General features: G+C 43.0%; 1 protein-coding gene across 2 annotated transcripts in view; it reads right to left on the bottom strand.

Moving 5' to 3' along the window:
* The window catches only part of ctnna1 (catenin (cadherin-associated protein), alpha 1), a 160504-nt gene extending 147678 nt beyond the window's left edge, over positions 1 to 12826 (bottom strand). The window contains exon 1 of one of the 2 annotated variants that reach the window (XM_043703889.1): positions 12549 to 12826. The gene's annotated coding sequence lies outside the window, so the exon portion shown is untranslated. Of the gene's footprint in view, positions 1 to 12104; positions 12274 to 12548 lie in introns of those variants that run through there. The other variant, XM_043703890.1, reaches the window with a different exon arrangement.
* Positions 12827 to 14898: the final 2072 nt, after the last annotated feature.

The raw sequence follows: 14898 nt of genomic DNA, 5'->3' as shown, positions 1-14898 counted from the left end.
TAGATGGTCATAAATCCTATCCCTCAGAATCCTAACACCTTGCAGATGACAGATGAGAGACTTACTGGTCTGTAATTGCTGGGTATTTCCCTATTTCCTTTCGTGAAGAGAGGAATTACATTTGCCTCTCTCCAGTCCTCAGATATGACTCCAGTGGAGAGCGAGGATGCAAAGATCTTCACAAGTGGCGAAGCAATCACATTTCTCATTTCCCAAAGCAGCAGGGGACAAATCTGGTCCGGACCTGGCGACTTGTCAATCTTAATGTTTGACAAATTTTCAGCACAGTTTCCTCTATCTCTATCCATTCCAGCATGCACACCTGCTCTTCAAAGGTTTCATTCACTACAAAGTTCATTTCTTTCGTAAAGAGAGAAGCAAAAAACTCATTTAGGGCTTCCCCTACCTCCTCAGACTCCACACGTAAGTTCCCTATGCTATCCCTGATCGGCCCTACTCTTTCTTTGACCATTCTTAATCCTCACATAAGTGTGGAATTTAAATACATAATTTAAAAAATTACACCAAGACGATACATAACCTACATGTGAATTGCAACCGAAGGAAACCATCTGATATCAAAACTACCATCGTCTGAATCTGCATTCATTAAAACTTAAAGAACTTAGCAAGTTGCAGTTTTGATGTTATCACCACACACACAAATAGATGGTGCAGCTATGTGATCCTTTAGGTTGTCGCTCACTGTGAGAAATGGTGTTTTTGATGGAATGAACCCTACCCAATTAGAACACCATGAAACCTCCTCTCCAGCATACATTTCTGATATGTAGAGGAGATGCTTGTAACATTCAGACCAGTTATGTGTGCAAGATTTCTTATACACCTGAATGTGCTCCATTCCAACGGTCAAAAGCACTTTTGAAATGGATTTGTCTAACTTGCTCCCTCATCTCCAAATACAAGTGAAGAAATTCACCAATTGTTTCTATACCTTTTGACTACCACCAACCTGCCTTTATTGGCCAATGTGCATGTGGCTCCACACACTAAGATTGGCCTCAACAGCAGCTTTGTAAACATAGCCTTATCAATTTCCTCACCTTGCAAGCTTAGCACATAAATAAAGTGCATCATAGCACTTCTACTGGACAATAGCTATCCCAATCAGACCATAGTTCATTGGTCCATTTAGAAGTTTGCATGATGCATAAAAACTGCTATTTGAACCGGAAATTGCCTGGTACAATGACCCTAGAAAGTTCAAGTACCACAAAAATTTAAGTTGGTTAAGCATGTTGTTTTACAATATTACCATGTACTCGTAGCATCAGTATTTTCCATTAACAGGATACTGTCAGGTGCCCAAAAAGACATGCTGTCCATCAAACATTTGAGCAATTGTATATGAAATTTGGCAATGGTGCAATGCCAAACACTGTACTTAGTCTGTCATTGCAATATGCAACTTGAGTAGATCAAACAAAGTTCCTGACTTTTCATAAAAGGCAGAGTACAGATTACACTGAAACACCTTCGCAAAATTCAAAAAAAAATCACAAATATTTTCACTAGTCCCACACAAAGCTCATAGCTTCCAGTGCATAACTTTGCTGTTTTTGTGCATATTAAATTTTAAACAAATCTAATAACCACACATCCATTTGCATTTTACAAAGTGCTAAACTGACAATGAAATACAGTAGATAAGATTATGACTGGCAAGAAAACTTGCAGGTTAGCTGCCAGTGTTCAGTTTATTCATTTTTACAAAAAAAATTAAAAATTTATTAAACATTCCCATGGAACAATAGCAGATAGCAAATAGTAGTACAGGATTGCAAATTCAAATCATAAGCATCTTGAAACAAAGCACAACACCAAGCCACACAGTAGAGGTCAAATGACCAAAAACTTGGTCAAACAGGTGGTGTAAAGGGAGTACTTGAGAACTTGCAGATAAGACAATTGAATGCATCATCAATCTTGGAGCAATTAAAGATTTGGGGCATGCAAGAAGTCAACAAAAACAGAAGACATTTCAGAGGACCATGGACCTTTGGAAGTTTGGGCTCTTGTGGTTGAGTGGTGGCAGCCCAGGCTCAAGACCCAACTGCTCCAGAGGTATCTATGAACTTCACTGAACAGATTGATTGGATTATAAATACTGAGAATGTTAAATGCTAGTAGCTTGGGTTTGATAGTTTGTGTTGGTGTTCACTAATGAGAGGGATGATGTTAATATGGACATCAGGCAGATAGACTGTGATAGACTTAAAGACATTAGCACAGACAGAGATGGTTTTGAGTAGTCTAACAGGATTAAAAGTAGATGCATCTTTAGGGCTAGATGAAATACATCCCATGCTGCTGAATGAGACAAGGGGGCAAATTATGATCATGGCAGATTATCTAACTCAATGGCGTATTCCCACATTTCCCCCCATCCTTTGATTCCTTTAACCTAAAGTGCTTGGTCCAGTTCCTTCCCGAAATCAACAACGTTTTGGCCTCTCCTGCTCACAGTCAGAGTCGTAGACTCAGATGTACAGCATGGAAACAGACCCTTCCATCCAACTTGTCCATGCTGACCAGATACCCCAACACAATCTAGTCCCACCTGCCAGCACCTGGTCCATATCCCTCTAAACCCTTCCCATTCATATACCTATCCAGATGCCTTTTAAAACGTTACAATTGTACTAACCTCCACCACTTCCTCTGGCAGCTCATTCCATACACATACTACACTGCATGAAAATGTTGCCCCTTGGTCTCTTTTATATCTTTCTCCTCTCACCCTAAACCTATGCCCTCTAGTTTTGGATTCCCCCACCTCAGAGAAAAGATTGTCTATTTATCCTATCCATGCCACTCATGATTTTATAAACCTCTAAGGTTACCCCTCAGCCTCCAACACTCCAGGGAAAACAACCCTAACCTATTCAACCTCTCCCTATAGCTCAAATCCTCCAACCCTGGCAATATCCTTGTGAAACTTGAAAGGGTTCAGAAAAAATGTACATCTTTCCAATAGGAAAGAGACCAGAACTGCTCGTAATATTCCAACAGTAGCTGAACCAATGCTCTGTACAGCCGCAACATGACCTTCCTACTCCTGTACTCAATACTCTGACCAATTAAAGAAAACATATCAAATGCCTTCTTTCCCATCCTATCTACCTGCGACTTGTACTTTCAAGGAGCTATTAAGCCGCACTCCAAGGTTTATTTGTTCAGCAACACTCCCTATTACGTAGATAAGTTCTGCTAAGATTTGCCTTCCCAAAATGCAGCACCTCACATTTATCTAAATTAAACTCCATCTGCCACTTCTCAGCTCATTACAATGGGATCTTGATCAGATTGGCCAATGAGAGACAATTTTCTTGGCAGTCCACTACATCTCCAATTTGAATGTCTGCAAGCTTACTAAATAAATATACCTCTGATGCTCACATTCAAATCACTTATATAAATGATGAAAAGTAGTGGACCCAGCATCGATCCTTTGGCACTCCACTGATCACAGGCCTCCAGTCTGAAAAACAACCCTCCACCACCACCCTGTGTTTTCTACCTTTCAGCCAGTTCTGTATCCAAATGGCTAGTTCTCCCTGTACTCCGTGAGGTCTAATCTTGCTAATCAGTCTCCCATGGACAACCTTATCGAACGCCTTACTGAAGTCCATATAGATCACATCTACCACTCTGCCCTCATCAATCCTCTTTGTTAATTCTCCAAAAAACTCAATCAAGTTTGTGAGACATGATTTCCCACACACAAAGCCATGTTGACTATCCCCAACCAGTCCTTGTCTTTCCAAATACATGTACATCCTGTCCCTGAGGATTCCTTCCAACAACTTGCCTGCCACCGACTTCAGGCTCACTGGTCTATAGTTCTCTGGCTTGTCCTTACCACTTCTTTTAAACAGTGGCATCCCACATTAGCCAACCTCCAGTTTTCTGGCACCTCACCTGTGACTATTGATGATACAAATATCTCAGTAAAAGGCCCAGCAATCACTTCCACAGAGTTCCAGGGTACACCTGATCTGGTCCTGGGGATTTATCCACTTATGCGTTTCAAGACATCCAGCACTTCCTCCTCTGAAATATGGACGTTTTTCCAAGATGTCACCATCTATTTCTCTATAGTCTAGATCTTCCATGTCCTTTTCCACAGTAAATACTGATGTAAAATACTCATTTAGTGTCTCCCCCATCTCCTGGACGGACTCAGGGATGCCCTCGTAAGAATGAGGCACATTGATCAACTCATCGACCGCCAGTTCTGACGTGCCACAACAAGGAACCGTAATGACCTCCTCAGGAGACAGACACGTGCTGCAACTGACAGGGTACATTTCATTGTGTAGTACTTCCCAGGAGCTGAAAAACTACGCAATGTTCTTCGTGACCTGCAACACATTATCAATGAGGATGAGCACCTCGCCAAGACCTTCCCCACACCTCCACTGCTTGCCTTTAAACGACCGCTAAACTTCTAACAGATCATTGCTCGTAGCAAGCTGCCCGGCTTTCAGGACAACTCCATACAACCCTGTCACGGTAGGCGTTGCAAGACGTGCCAGCGTACGGACATAGATACCACCATTACATGTGGGGACACCTCCCATCATGTACGTGGCAGGTACTCAGTGACTCAGCCAACGTTGTCCATCTTATACGTTGCAGGCAAGAATGCCCTAAGGCATGGTACATTGAGGAAACCGAACAAAGGCTACGGCAACGGACGAATGGGCGCTGCACAACAATCAACAGACAGGAGTGTTTCCTCCCAGTTGGGGAACACTTCAGCGGTCCAGGACATTCGACCTCGGACTTTCGGGTGACCATCCTCCAAGGCGGATTTCAGGATAGGCAGCAGCGAAAAGTGGCCGCGCAGAGGCCGATAGCTAAGTTCCATACCCATAGGGAGGGCCTCAACCAGGACCTTGGGTTCATGTCACACTGCATATGACCAGCATTGCAATAAACACACACAGACACTCCCACACATGCACCCCTTCAAACTTAAGACACTCTACACTTTCATATACACACACTCTCTCTCAAGACACTCAACCCCCCAACCCAGACAGACACACAAAAGGCCCACATGCACACACATACATATACGTTTGTGGGGTGAATTTGTACTTGCAGAGTTACATTGTACTTTGCTCAAAAGCTGCATGAATTCATGCAAGACTGTTATCTCGCTTTTTAGATTAGAATCAGTCTGAACATTATGTCACAGACAGAGAACACAGGGGGCTAACATCCTCAACATATTGTCTAGCTAACACCAATTGTTACAGTTAACCTGAGAATGCAACATTTAAAAAAAGATTTGTGATTTACAAATGAAAGAAGTGAAACTATCATGGTCATTCTTACAGCTGAGAGACTTAACAAACAATCAAGGTATTTTCAATGTTTTATTCCAGTTACATCACACTGTAAACTTTTGCTATAAATTCTGTGTCTTACAATTGTGTCCTCGACAACCACCTGATGAAGGAGCGGCGCTCCAAAAGCAAGTGCTTCCAATTAAACCTATTGGACTATAACCTGGTGTTGTGTAATTAACTTTGTACACCCCAGTCCAACTCCGGCATCTCCAAATCATAACTTAGATAAATGAAATTTTTCATTTCGGTAACAAAACAGAACAAGGCTTACACAGTCAATGGTAGGGCCATGAGAAGCGTTTTCAAACAGAGACACCTATGTGTTCAGGTTCATAGTTCAAAAGTGGTGTCACAGGTAGGCAGGGTGGCAAAAGCAGCATTTGGCACACTTGCCATTATTGGTCACAGCACTGACTGTAGAAGTTGATGCATCACATTGCAGTTATACAGACAATGATGAGGCAACGTTTTAAAGTACCGAGTGCAGTTCTTGTTGCCCTGCTATAAGAAGGATGTAATTACATTGGAAAGAGTGCAGTAAAGATTTACAAGGACGAGGTTTCTGAGACTGGATAGCTTGAGTTATAAACAGAGACTGTATAGGCTCGGACCTTTTTCTCCTGGAGCATAGGAGGTTGAGGGGTGACCTTATACAAGTTTATAAAATGACAGGCAAAGATAAGGTGAATAGCAAAAGGTCTTTTCCCTAGGGTAGTGGAGTCCAAACCTAAAAGCCATAGGTTTAAAGGTGAGAGGGGAAAAATTTATTAGGGACCAAAGAGACAACTTCTTCATGCAGAAGGTGATAAGTACATGCGAGAGGAAGTGGTATTGGCAGGTACAGTTACAACATTTAAAAGACATTTGGACAGGTAAATGAATAGGAAAGTTTTAGAAGGATAGGGGCCAAACATAGGCAAGTAGTTTGGGAAACCTGGTTGGCATGAATTTTGCGTGCTGTATGACAATTTGCCCACTTATAAACCTGGCCAATCACACAGCACTTGGCATCCTCCTCACAGCACACCCTTTTGTCGAGCTTTGTCATCTGTAAACTTTGATATCACATTTAGTTCCATCTAAATCTTTGACATGTCAATAATTCATGCAATACCCCACAAGTCACTGCCTGCCATTCAGAAAAAAAAAATCTACTCATTTCTACTTTATGTTCTGTTCACAAAACACAATGGATGCTTTTCACATAGTTAACCCACTAGCCTTGCCTCCAGCACCTCATTGTTTACTGCAAGTTCTTATCTGGTCAAAACTATGCTAGCTTGGGCAGCACAGTGGCTCAGAGGTTAGCACTGCTGCCTCACAGCGCCAGAGACCTGTGTTCAATTCCTGCCTCAGGTGACTGTCTGTGTGGAGTTTGCACATTCTCCCTGTATCTGTGTCCCAAGAGTCTAATGATGTGCAACTCCGGTGAATTGGCGAGGCTAAATTGCCCATATGGTGTTAAGTTTATTAGTCAGGGGTAAATATAGGGTAGGGGAATGGGTCTGGGTGGGATACTCTTCGGAGGGTCGGTGTGAACTTGGGGGGCGGGGAGGCCTGTTTCTACACTGTAGGGATTCTAATTCTCGCCAGCTGAGTCTTTGTTACACAACCCAAAACCTAATTCTTTCCTTACGTGCTCATACCTTATACACTTTTTCAGCATGGCTAATCTGTCTACCTGCACATCTTTAGACTTTGGGAGAAAATGGAGCATCCAGAGGAACCGTAAGCAGACATGGTGAGAACATGCAAGCTCTCTATACAGTAGTCACCAAAGGCTGCAATCAAACCTGGGGGTCCCTGGTGCCATGAGACAGTAGTGCTAATCACAGTCACTGTGCTGACCGAACACTGAAGAAGCTTGACGTTGACCAGGACAAGTAGCCTGCTTGATAGGCTTCATCCTAAAAATTCAATCGCTCCATACTGAGTAGTTGTGATGTGTACATCTACAATGTGTTTTGTATAAATTTACCAAGGCTGCTTAGACGCACTTTTGAATCCACGACCACTACCATTTTAAAGGACACGCCCTCACTTGGAGATTCATCTCCAAGCCACTTGCCATCCCAACTTAGAAATGTTTTACTGTTCCTTCAGTGTTGTTAGGACATGCTGTTCTTGTAACTTGTGTCAAGAAATGGTATTACGGGTCCACCTACAAAAAATTGACTCCAGCAATTCAAGAAAGCATCGCCTTCTGAACGACAAACCGTGATGAGCAATAAATTTTGGCTCAACCAATGATGCCAATTATTGATCAGTGAGTAGAAAGAAATATTTGGAAGAATGAAATTATTGCTTTCTGCTCCATGAGTCTCGCTCCATCCCTTTTCCTTGCAATACTGCTTAAGGCAGTATATTTTCAACCTTGGTATCACAGTTAATCCTGAACTAAGCTTTCAACTTTGGTAATTCCATTGGTGGAAACAGCTTATTTTCAGCTCTATTATGTCAACCAACTTAGCCTTTTCAGCTCATCTCAAATCTTCATTCGGTCAGCACGGTGGCTCAGTGGTTAGCACTGCAGCCTCACAGCACCAGGAACCCGGGTTTAATTTCAGCCTCTGGAGACTGTGCAAACACCACACAGACATTCTGCCTCTGTCTGCATGGATTTCCTCAGGTGCTCTGGTTTCCTCCCACAGTCAAAAGATGTGCAAGTTAAGTGAATTGACCATGCTAAATTGTCCACAGTATTCAGGGATGTATACATTATGTGCATTAGTCATGGGAAATTTTGGAGTAATAAGGTAGGGGAGTGGGTGTGGATGGGATACTCTTCAGAGTGTAGGTGTGGACTTGCTGGGCAGTAAACACTGAGGTGCTGGAGGCAAGGTAAGTGGGTTAACAAAATGAAAAGCATCCATTATGTAATGCCAGTTAACAAGGTTCAGAATGTATAATGCCAGATGGCTTAATCTTTACTGTTGATGCTCGCTGAAAAAGCACAGGTCAGGCAGCATCCAAGGAGCAGGAGAATCGACGTTTTGGGCATAAGCCCTTCTTCAGGGATTCTACGTTGATGTTTGCTGATTGTAACAGTCACGCAATCAGTATCGATGTTGTCTTGTTTGGATACTGCCCCTTGTATCTTAAGAATCTGCTGTTCGAGAGAAGACAGAGAACTCATGTCTCTATACACATGGGTGATCATTCTCTCTCCCTCCAGGGCCCGGAATAAAGATGAAGGGGGTAAAGCCATACTGTGACTCGGAGTGCTTGCTTTGACTGATACGGAGATAGGGAAACGGAACAACAATGCTAAATTGTTCTGTAGTGTCCAGGTAGTTGGATTAGGGTGGGATGCTCTTTGGAATGGTGATTGCGCTGAATGGCTCCATTCTGCACTGTTGGGATTCTATATTGTTGGAACTACACACGTGGGCAAGTAGGGAGTATTTCATCAAACTACAGATGTGTGCTTTGTGGATAGTGGTCAAATTCTGGGGAGTCATCAGTCGAGTTACTGCAAGATTCCTAACCTCGGACTTGATTTTGCAACTGCAGTTCAGTTTCTTAAGGTAGCATATAGGATGTTAGTAGTGGAGGATTCAGTCATGGCCATGTCAAAGGGCTACGGTTAGATTCTCACTTGGAAATGATCATCGCATGGCATAGATGTCACTTGGCAATTGTCAATCCAAATCTGATTCGTCAAGGTCTTAATGCATTTGGGTCTGGGCTACTTCACTATCAAATGAGTAGTGAATGATCAATGCGCAACCAGTGAACATTTTATGACAAAGCATCTAAATGTGGTTGGATCTAGGATATCACACTATGGAACTCATGCGAAGATACCATGCAGTTAAGTGACCAACAACTGTCTTCCTTTGTGCCAGGTATTGACTTCCCGCACCAGCACCAAATCAAGTTTTTCCAAGAGCACTTAACATCAGTCAATGGTAGTCACTATCACTTCAACTTTGGAATTCAGCTCTTGTGCATATTTGAATCGCAGCTCTAAAGTTAAATTTCTGTTCATTCAATATTGGACATCAGCTAGGCACTCCAGTAATTTAGCAACTGTACACAGATCAAGTGAGGCACTGTTGAAGTAGAGACGGGTGGCTTCAACACAAACATGGAACTAATGCTGTATCGTTAGATAATTTTACTGACAAACAGCATACAGGCAAGAAACAGAACAGGGCCAAGAATGGAATCTTTGAAGACCCCAGCAGTAAGTGAGGAAACAAAGAGGCTACAATGCCTCTAACAATAAGCATCATCTAAACAATAAGCAAAACACTAAGTTTAGGCTTTAGAAAGCTTACAGCTGACAACATTCAAGAAAGTAGAAAATGCAGTGAATCTCATTAGGCAAAGGCATGTATTTAATTTACAATTGCAGTACAGACTTCCATAGTACACATCTCAACCAATACCTCAACATAGGGGTAACACCAGAGTATTATCTCTCCAGTCATCCGCATACTGACTTTCCCCTGGAAATCTGAAACCAACTATAACACAAAGTAACACACAAATATCAATGACAATCCCTTGACATTAGCACTGCAATTGAAGGAGGGTCTTCAGTTTCTATGGCTCAATTATTCATTGCATTGATCAAACTGATAAAACACAAAATGTGAAGTGTACTACTTCTTGGTTTTAATTGGAAAAGTCTTTGCATTGGACAAGACTTTAGCTGCACATTAATCAGAATTCTACTTATCATTCAACAAGAAATGGCTTCCTAATCTTTTGTATCTGATGGAGTTAGTATGTTACAGGAGTCATTTTGATGACAAAGGGTAAAGGAAGGGATTCTCCTGAAGGTCATAAGGACAACAGTAACTGGTAATATCACAGCTACAAAGACTCTAATATGTAAAACTGGATAACACGACAATGACATTTACATACTGTACACATAAACTATCAAATTACAACTTTTTCAGCAAAACTTGTTACATTATAAGTAATAATTGCAGCATCCCATTTGTAAAGACAAATAAGTAACAGTATGTTTAGATGAGCCAGAAAATCCTAGCTTCAATGTCGGATACACATAAATTCACCCACAACCAAAATCTGGAAGCAGTCACACCTGAATACACTAAGTAAGCCCTGTAGGAAGGAGTACAAGATCAGACAACAGCTGCTATGAAAGAGAGTTAATCACTTGGGTAATATACAAAGGCACATTTCTGTTTGTATTATTTAGGAAAACTTTGCCTTAGCAAAAAACAGGCACATATAAAGTATCTTCTAGGAGAAAGTGAGGACTGCAGATGCTGGAGATCAGAGCTGGAAAAGCGCAGGTCAGGCAGCATCCAAGGAACAGGAGAATCGACATTTCGGGCATAAGCCCTTCTTCGGGGAGGGGAAATGAGGAAACTGGAGAAATCTGAGTATATCCCTTGTGGTTGGAGGGTTCCTAGGCGGAAGATGAGGTGCTCTTCCTCCAGCCGTGGTGTTGCTATGGCCTGGCGATGGACGAGTCCAAGGACCTGCATGTCCTGGGTGGAGTGGGAGGGGGAGTTGAAGTGTTGAGTCACGGGGTGGTTAGGTTGGTTGGTTGGTCCGGGTGTCCCAGAGGTGTTCTCTGAAACGTTCCGCAAGTAGGCGGTCTGTCTCCCCAATATAGAGGAGGCCACATCGGGTGCAGCGGATGCAGTAAATGATGTGTGTGGAAGTGCAGGTGAATCTGTGGCAGATATGAAGGATCCCTTGGGGCCAGGGAGGGGTGGGTGCAAGTTTTGCATTTTTTGCAGTTGCAGGGGAAGGTGCCGGGAGTAGAGGCTCAACACTTCAACTCCCCCTCCCAGTCCACCAAGGACATGCAATATTCTTCCTGACCTCTCCACCCCCGCCCCCACTCCGGCCTATCACCCTCACCTTAACCTCCTTCCACCTATCACATTTCCAACGCCCCTCCCCCAAGTCACGATAAATTGCCCATAGTGTTAGGTGAAGGGGTAAATGTAGGGGAATGGGCCTGGGTGGGTTGCACTTCGGCAGGTCAGTGGTCCGAAGGGCGTGTTTCCACACTAAGTATCTAATCTAAAACATTTACTCATCCAAAATTCTGGTGTATGTGACCATACACAGATCAAACCATTCATTTATCACTTTGTTCCTCCTGGACTTTGTTGACTCATAAACTGGCAACATTTCAACTTTGAAATTTTCACCATTGTTCTCAAACTACTTCATTCGTCCCTAAACTCTACTTCCAATCTCCTCCCGCCCAACAACCCATAAGTATGCACTCCTCCACAGGCAGCTTGAGAATTCCTGATTTTGATCACCCTATCAATGCTGGCCGTGTATTCTACCACGGTTATTTTTCCTCAGGGATACCCACTTACACCCCTCTCTTAGGCAAAGGTTTTGACCTTTTGTCTTCAGGTCGCTTAATTACTAGTGTTGCTTTACAACGCACAAACTATTTTGATTATGTTAAAGGAGCTGTACCAACAAACTATCAAAACTAGAAAGAATTAACTTTTAAAAGCTTCACAACATACTTTACTGGCATAGTTCACATGCCCACTCATCCAGTTTCTGAGACATTCTATAAATATTTAAAAATTACAACGTACTGAGATTAGCATTTAGGGAAAGCAATACGCAGGCTGAGTTGGCGTCTGAAATCCCACCTATAAATGATTTAGAGCAAAAAGCAATAAGTCGTACTTAAACTCATGGCGGGAGGGGGAAGATGGGAAACTTTGGGAAACTAAGTAAAAGGTTTAATGAGTGTACCTGGACTCTGTATCGAGTTATACGGTTCTAATATGTGGACAACAATTCTCGGGGCGGTGCCGGGCCCTCTCCCGTCCACAAATCCAGGAAGAGGATGAGGCCTAAGATAGGCGCCGAACAATCCAAACAAGCGCAACGACTGAGGAATAAAAGCAATTGCGCGCGCATACACATACATATAGTATATACTTTTCTTAAATAAAAGCGTGATAAATCTGTGCCTTTAACCGCAACCGCGGAAATCCTGGTTGAGAAAGAGTGAAACCCGGCACCGACATCGGGCTCGAGCGGCCATTTAAACTTCGTCGGAGTTCGAAACGGAACTTTCCCCCAACGGCCACCACCAACAACTGAAACTGAGTTTTCACTGAAATTCTACGATTTACTAAAAGTTATGCTTGTCCGTGTTTTAACAAAAGTGTTTTCCTTCCGCTTCTCACTTACTTGGTTCAAATCGCTGTTTTCAATCAGTTTTTCCTTCCACAAAAAAGAAGTCGTGGTTCCACTTGTTTTCTTTATTTTGCTCCCTCGCTGCCGCTTCTCCTACTACTTTTTCCTCCAGCGAAGATATAACACTAATATCTCACTGACTTCCAGCGTTCTGAGTCACCGAAACCAGCCCTGCTTGGGGGCAGGGCGAGAAGCGCTTCCAAGGAAGCAGCCACACGCCCCCTGCGCGGCCCGCACCAGGAGCGAACCTGAAAAGTGCGCGGGAGAGGGGGGAAAAAAATCCAAACAATGAAGACGCGTCAAATTAAATAAACAAAGACGTGATCCGGAAAGCACCGTGCTATGAGCTGTAAGAGGAAATTGTGTGGAGTTGACCGATGCCCGGTTAAAGTGAAGAGTAGCTGCGGTGGGAGGGCAGCAAGAGTTGGAAATGGCCTCAGTGCCACACCCAAAGGGAGCAGCAGAAGCAAGCTGTTTATGTCATGATGTCAGGTGTGTATTCACGTAGTGAATGTTTTGTAATGATTCTTAGAACCTTTCTAAAATCTGTCTCTTGTGCAGGCGGGAAGTTCAGCGTGTAAATCCATTCCCACCACCAAATTCTCCTGTGAAAGTGTGTCATGTTCTTCACGTAAGTCATGCTTGACGGCAAGTCGCTTTATTTGGAAGAAAACATTTTAAAGACCAAATAAAAAAGGATACTGTAAATCCGGTCATGGTATTTTAACCTTAACTGTTTCTCTTTTCACAGATACTTCCAAACTTGCTGAGTTTCTGCAACACTTTCTGTTTATCAAAAGTGACAACGGCAAACTGGTCTACTAATTTCAACACTGAAAATGTGTTGCTGGAAAAGCGCAGCAGGTCAGGTCCTGAAGAAGGGCCTATGCCCGAAACGTCGATTCTCCTGTTCCTTGGATGCTGCCTGACCTGCTGCACTTTTCCAGCAACACATTTTCAGCTCTGATCTCCAGCATCTGCAGCCCTCACTTTCTCTCTACTAATTTCAACAGCACCCCCGAACGCATAAGATTACTACCACCTGCAATTTCTCCACCAAGTCGCATGCCATCATGATTTGGATTTGTGTTTGCTATTTTTCCAGTATCCTAGGTCAAAATTCTGGAACTCCTTCTCTAACATTGCTGTGGATGTTGTAGCAGTTCGAAAAGGCAACTCACCAGTAGTTTCAAGAGTAATTCGGCATGGGCAATGTGGGTGACGCTAGTGTCAACCAATTTTGAGGCATAATTTTTAAAAGAAAAGCTTACTGCACCACTCACTCTCACAATGAGGGTTTCTACCTATTAATCCTGACCCAAATGCATATTGGATGTTGCCCAGGTCACCACTAGTCGAGAGTGCAGTGCTAGAAAAGCACAGCAGGTTAGGCAGTATCTGAGGAGCAGGAGAATTGACGTTTTGGGCATAAGCCCCTCATCATGTGCTTTTCTAGCACCACACTCTCTTGACTCTGATCTCCAGCATCAGTAGTCCTAACTATCTCTCAGGTCACCACTAGAGTCTACATACCGTATGTTCCCTCACAGGAGGAAACAGGATTTTAAAAAATCAGTAACTAGACCACTCTGACTACTAAATAAAAACCAAAAGAACTGTGGATGCTGTAAATCAGAAACAAATAGTCCTGAGGAATGGTCACCAGATCCAAAACCTTAACTCTGATTTCTCTTCACAGATGCTGGGTTGAGAGTGTGCTGCTGGAAAAGCACAGCAGGTCAGGCAGCATCCAAGGAGCAGGAGAATAGATATTTCAAGTATAAGCCCATCACAGATGCTGCCAGACTTGCTGAGCTTTTCCAGCAACTTCTGTTTTTTGTCCCTCGGTCTGCTTTTGCTCATACACTCAGGCTGCACAACTCTAACTGACAGAAGCCTACTTTCTTATTCAGTGATTAAGAGGATTGGAGAAGAGAAAAGTGATTTTCCATTTCATAAAAAGCTGTCACATATAATTCTCATTTCCTATTGTATCATAGAATCCATACATATGAAAGCAAGGCATTTAGCCTATCAAGTCCAAACCAACTCTCCGAACAGCATCCAACCCAGACCCACCCGCCTACCGGACGCCATGTATTTCCCACATCTAATCCAACTACCCTACACATCCTAGACCACAGTAGGCAAGTTAGCATGGCCAATCCACCTAAACTGCACATTTTTGGACTGTGGGAGGAAACCAGAGCACCTGGAGGAAACTCACTCAGATACTTGGAGAACATTCAAACTCCACACAGGCCAAGCTATAATCAGAACTGGATCACATGTGCTGTAAGGTAGCAGTGCTAGCCGCTACGCCACTCAATTTTTCATTACCTAG

This window comes from Chiloscyllium plagiosum, chromosome 14 (genome assembly GCF_004010195.1).
Source record: "Chiloscyllium plagiosum isolate BGI_BamShark_2017 chromosome 14, ASM401019v2, whole genome shotgun sequence".
NCBI lineage: Eukaryota > Metazoa > Chordata > Chondrichthyes > Orectolobiformes > Hemiscylliidae > Chiloscyllium > Chiloscyllium plagiosum.
Note: the sequence above shows the minus strand (reverse complement) of the source record. Positions and strands in the feature narration are given on the sequence as shown.